General features: G+C 51.6%; 1 protein-coding gene across 1 annotated transcript in view; it reads right to left on the minus strand.

Annotated features, from left to right (window-relative positions):
- The window catches only part of Ppard (peroxisome proliferator activated receptor delta), a 61956-nt gene extending 58047 nt beyond the window's left edge, over positions 1-3909 (minus strand). Inside the window, exon 1 of the mRNA XM_051187118.1 lies at positions 3777-3909. The gene's annotated coding sequence lies outside the window, so the exon portion shown is untranslated. The remainder of the gene's footprint in view (positions 1-3776) is intronic.
- Positions 3910-6000: the final 2091 nt, after the last annotated feature.

Genomic DNA, 6000 nt, shown 5'->3' on the forward strand with positions numbered 1-6000 from the left:
GATTCCTGAGGGGAACACACAGAGAGACTGGAGTCACACCCCAGTCACCAGCTCCGAGGTATGAAGGCCATGGGAGAAGACCTGCATGCCTGAAACCTGATGCTGAAGGCCCTGCCAGGCTCCAGATAAGCACCCAACTCTCCTCTGACACCCTGGAATCCCGCTGCTACAGCAAGCCACTCCTCCCCTGGCTCTAAGGGCACACAAACATGCTCAGTGACATCAAATCATCATCAAATCATCTCCAAGAAACAGCCTCAGGGCAATCTGGGACGACATGGCACAGACAAGGGCACTGGGCACAGGGCTTTGGACATAATACAAGCCAGAGCCTGGCAGGACAGACAAGCCTGTGTGAACACTGGGAAGGGAGGAATGCTGGCATTGCCAGGACCCCCAGAGGCAGTAGAGTATATACTGCCCCCCCAAACATGCAGACAGCAGCACCCTGTGGAAGTGGGCCTCAGGATAGGCCTCAGCAGAAGCTGATGGAAGCCTCCTGAAGAGATGAGCCTCACTGTACCAGGACATGCCAGGCTCAAGCCCTGGGGACAGCTTGCACAACAGCCCAGCAGCTGTGTTCAATCCAAAATAGAGGCCTACTGGCTTCTCAGGCTAGTCTCCACACTGACCATCCTACTAGGCCTTTGAGGAGGACAGTAAGGGGCCATGGGTGGGGCTGCTTTCCCTGGGTGGCTTGAAGCACACAGAAGTGCAGCAGAGAACGGGCAAAAAGAACAGGAGTAGGGGGCGAGGGCAGGGGGGGTTGTCAGTTCAGTAAACCATGGAGATGATAGGTAACAGCAATGCAAGGGCCTATCCACCCACACCTTGAAAACAGGTATTGGCCCACAATCTGCAAAAGTCACCAAATGGAAAGCAACTAAGCTGGGTGTTGGTGGCGCATGCCTTTGATCCCAGAACTCAAGAGGCAGAAGCAGAGGCAGGTGAATCTCTGTGAGTTCAAGTCCAGCAGCCTGGTCTACAGAGTGAGTTCCAGGACAGGTTCCAAAGCAATAGAGAGAAACCCTGCCTCGAAAAATAAAATAAAAATAAATAGGAAAGCAACTATCCCCTTGAAGGCTGCAGAATGGATGCATCCCAGGAGGCTAACCGGCCAGCTCTGTACCTCGCCACAGAGCACTGCTGACAGTACAGCAGCAGACTGCTCAAGGGTGTTAGGTAGGGGACTAGAGAGACAGCTCAGAGGCTAAGAGCACTTTTACTTTTGCAGAAGACCCAGGGTCGATTCCCAGCACCCACACAATGGTTCACAACCATCTGTAATCCCTGGTCCAGCAGATCCAATGCCCTCTTCTAACCTCTGAGGGCACACAGCACCAAGTACACATGTGGTACACAGACATAAGCACCAAGAGTCTGTGTGGAGCCAGAGACTGGACTAACCATGGCCAAGCACTAAACTGCACCCCTCAAAAATGACCCAGGTGGGTTATCCCAGGAATACCAGCACTCAGAAGACAGAAGCAGGAAGATTGCCAGAAGCAGGAAGATTGCCGCCAGTTAGGAGGCTAACCTGACCTACCAAGTGAGCTCAAGGCCAGCCTGGGTTATAGAGTGAGTGATACTGCCTCAAATTTAAATGGGGGAGGTGTGTGGCTCAGTGGGTAAAGGCACTTGCCACCCAGCCTGCTGACCTCAGCTCAATACCTGGGACCCATACAACAGAGAAAACTGACTCCCAAAATTTGTCTTGCACACTCACAAAAATAAATAAATAAACGTAAAAGGTATTTTAAAAAATAAAGCCTTCCTTCTTCATAGGAATAAAAGATTTCTTCTAATCTACTCCACTACCCCAAATCCAGTGCTGCATAGAGGAGGGTTGGGGACCTGTGGAGAGGAGACTGGCTCAACCACAGGCCAGCCACAACCCATGCTTTCATGGAAAAGGGTCAGTGTACACCAAGATTACAAAACTGTAAGGTCTGGTCGAGCTGGTTCAGTTGCCTCCCTGTTGCGGCTACAGGGCCAATTCTGTTCTGTGGCCAATTCTGGCTTACAGAAAATGTGATCCTCAAAACTGGGTACCAGCGTAACCATGGGCTTGGGCTCCCCCTTCTAATGTGAATGTAGGGCACACTTCTAGAATCCACCAAGATCAGGTGGGGTAAAAAAGGATTTACATTCCTTCCTGAGGATGTCCCCAGGGGTCCAGACACATCTGAGACAATAAATGATCCATGTGCTTGGAAGTAGACAGCTCAAGTTCCGCCACAAGGGCTCCCTGCTGCAATCCCACAGCCTGCCCAGGCAGATGCCAAAGCAATACACCCCAGACCACACCTGGGTGGCAAAAGGAACTTCAGCTGCCTCTCCCAGCCACAGGAAATGAAGCTGTCCAGGAAAGGGAAGGAGAAAAGGCACCAAGGGACCACATCCAGTGACCAACATTCAAGGCACATTCCGTCAGTGACAGGACAGAAATTCAGTAGTCCTTATTCAAGACATCGTGACTAAAGGGTATAAATGTCCAACAGCCCCAGGGCTAGCAGGCCAATTATCCATTTGAAAACTCAAACAGGGAGAGGGGAAATGTATTCTGGGGCTGGTGAAGGGGCTCAGCAAAGGTGCTTGCCAACAAGCACAGGAGAGAATAAGACAACCAACTCTCAACACCGGGAAGTTGTTCTCTGATCTAAACACACCTACACCCCACATCCACACCCCACATAAATAAATAAATGTAACTTTTAAACAACAACAACAGCATTCTAGAGCCAGTACGGGAAAGAAAACCCAAGATAAAGACCACAGTCACCCCTGGGCACGGCTTCCGGAGACTTCTCTTAGCTTTCTGGGATAGGGCAGTGCATGGAAGGAAGGAGTGAGGGTACAGATGGCTTAAAGTATCATGGTTTAAATGTGTTCCATAATAACCCAAATGAATCCTGTTTCCTGGAAGGGGAGAAGGAGTTATATGAGGCCTCCGGCTACCGCTGGCGCACACCCAACTCGGAGTCGACTCTCCCCAAGGGTTCCTGGAAGTCAACAGACCCATAAAGGGGAAGTATTGTAAAGCTGAGATTAGAAGGGCCTAACACTGGACATCCCTCCCAGTGCAACACCCAGTGAACCCTCCCACCCGAAAAAACCTGGTCAAGAATGGTCAACACCCCATTCTACCGCCCTCCCATCTCAACCGAAGGTGAAACAGAAGCCTATCATGTACCTCTGGGTTCTCCCCGAGGCAGAGGCAAAGAACGTAGAAGCGAAGCGGTCGGGTGACAAGAGGTGAAAAGGACAAGATTGCTACCAAGGAAATCAGGGCCTCTGCCTGTAGCCAGGATAGAAGAGGCTTCCATAAACCGGACCGGCTCACAATATCCTAGGGAAGATTGGGAGAGATCAAGCAATCGAAAAAGCAGGGGACAGAGATGGGGAGAGAGAGCAACGACCGACAGTGCAAGGACGGGAAGCTGTCGAGAGAGGCAGATCTCCAAAGACGGCTGGGTAGAGTAGCACCAGAGAGGCACTCAGGAAGAGGTCAGAGGGAGGTGGAGACGGGGTTCTCGTGGAATCGGAAGGAGATGAGGCCACGGGGCCCCAGAGCGGAGCAGGGTGGGTGGGAGGAGGCAGGGATGCGGGTTTGCAGCAGCCACAGGGGTCTCCATCCAGTGGACCCCGGCGGTGGCGCCTCAGCGCACAGGCCGAGCATGGAAGAGCTGCAGCCGCGCGGAACGCAGCCTCCGGAGCCCCGACCCCACCGTCCACCTCGGCCCGGGCCGCGCTGGCCTCTCCCGACCCGCTCGGACCTGTCCCGGCCGTCTCCCGCACCGCGGCCGCAGCCGTCCCGCAGGCTCCGCAAAATCCCCCAGCTCCTGCCAAAACTTTTCCCATTAATCCCCGGCTCCGCCGCGGCCGTGGCGTCACACGCTCCGAGCCCCGCCCCCGCCCCCGTCTCGCTGACGTCACCGCGCCGATCGCCCCGCCCCCTCCAGGCACTCGCCACGCCCTCTTCCTCTAGAGCAGCAACCAATCGCCGCGCTGCCGGAGCCATCGCTCCGCCCACCGAGCTGCTGCCCCTGGCGCGTCAGCAGCGCCCTCTGGAGTAAGTTGTGGGAGCAGTCCCTGAGGAAGGCGCTGGGGAGAAGTTATGGCGAGTAAAACGAGTCCAGCAAGTATCACAAAAGGAAATTTAAAGCCAGACAAGAAGGTGGAGGTCATCTAGTACACCCTCCTCGCTCTCCCAGAGAAGAAACGAGGCACAGATTTGTGTGGCTTGGAAGAAGCAAAGCTAAGGGCGGCAGGCCAAGGACAAACTGTAATTTTCAAAAGAGTTCGAGGATAGCACATGGGGGAAGACCTGGGGGTGAAAATACATACACAGACACATGCATTTTTAAAGTATGTGTCTATGTATATATGTCTGAGTGTTTTGTCTGCGTGTCTGTGCCCGCTACGTGCGTGCAGTGCCCGCTGAAGCCAGAAGGAGTTGGATTCCCTGGAAGTGGAGTTACAGCCAATGGAGAGCTTCCGTGCATCCATGTAGATGCTGGGAATTGAACAGGAGTCCTCTGCAAGAGCGTTAAGTGCGCTTCACCACTAAAACATCTCTCCAGTCCTCCAGTTTTTGTTTTTAATTTGACAAGAAAACTAGTGGCTAATTCGATGATTTAGCAGGTAGCCATGCTTTGCCTTCAAGATGACGAGTTCAGTCGCTGGGACACACATAATGGAAGATGATAACTACCTCCTGAAGGTTATCCTCTGACCTGTACACAACACACACACACATACACTCACGTGCATAAAAAATGTAATAATATTAAAAAGGAAGAACTGGGAGGTATGATGACATTGTAACTTCAGCGCTTGGGAGGTGGATGAAGAAAGATTAAAGGTCATCTTCAGCATAAAAAGCAGTTCTAGGCCAGCCTGGGTCATGTGAAACCCTGCCCCAACAGAAAAACAAGTTCAAAAAGATCTCTGTCACTGGAAACTCAAGGTCGGGTGCCTTTTGTCCATCTAAGTCAGTAGTTGGCTTCCCTGGTAGAGGAAATTCTGAACATCTAGAAGTGGGATCTCTCATCCCAATTTGCCCCTTACCATGTACACTAAGAGGGTGTGTAGCCAGAAGGGAATCTGGCAGGAACTGATTTCATTGTCTTGGAATAAACAAGACTTGACGGGCAGGAATAGTCAGCTGTACCTCCCTCCTCAACACCTCCACTGAAGGTTACCTCTGCCCTCTTCAGGCACTCCTTATACCACATCTGCAGCACAGTGCTCTAGATTAGATATTCCCACACCACTTATTTTGTTTCTGTATCTCTCTCTCTCTCTCTTTCTGTGTGTGTGTGTGTGTGTGTGTGTGTGTGTGTGTGTGTGTGTGTGTGTTTATGTTCTAGCTTGGAAGACAGAGAAGAGTGTTGAGTGTCCTCCAAGGATAGATTTCCACATTGTTCCTTTTTTCAAGAGACAGGGTTTCTCTGTGTAGCTCTGGCTGTTCTGGAACTCACTCTGTAGACCAGGCTGGCTGGCCTAGAACTCACAGAGATCCACCTGCCTCTGCCTCCCGAGTGCTGGGATTAAAGGTGTGCACCACCACTGTCACCCAGCAGGAGTTAGTTTCTAATCTTGGGACTAAAAAAACTAGGAAATAATTTCTGTTCCCAAAGATGACAGACAGCTTCCCATGCTGCTCAAAACCAGAGCCCATACGATCATCCTTGTCTCGTCATATGTCAGTATGATGTTCTCTACATTAGTAAAACCCTATGCCTTGCCACAGGACACTGGAGAGCCCAGAATACACTTCACTTACCACTGAGGAAAAAGGCACAGGGGATAGTTGGTGATCTTGAGTCTAAATTCTGCACAGGGCTGGGAAAGTAGGAAAGCCCCATTTGATCGCAGCATGGCAAGAATACAAACTGGCCTTAGCCACATATAATGTATGCACACCTACAACGGAACACTTGAGAGGTAGGAGCAGAAGTTCGAGGACAGCCTCAGCTACACAGTGAGTTCCAGGTC

Source organism: Phodopus roborovskii, unplaced genomic scaffold (assembly GCF_943737965.1).
Source record: "Phodopus roborovskii unplaced genomic scaffold, PHOROB, whole genome shotgun sequence".
NCBI classification, from domain to species: domain Eukaryota; kingdom Metazoa; phylum Chordata; class Mammalia; order Rodentia; family Cricetidae; genus Phodopus; species Phodopus roborovskii.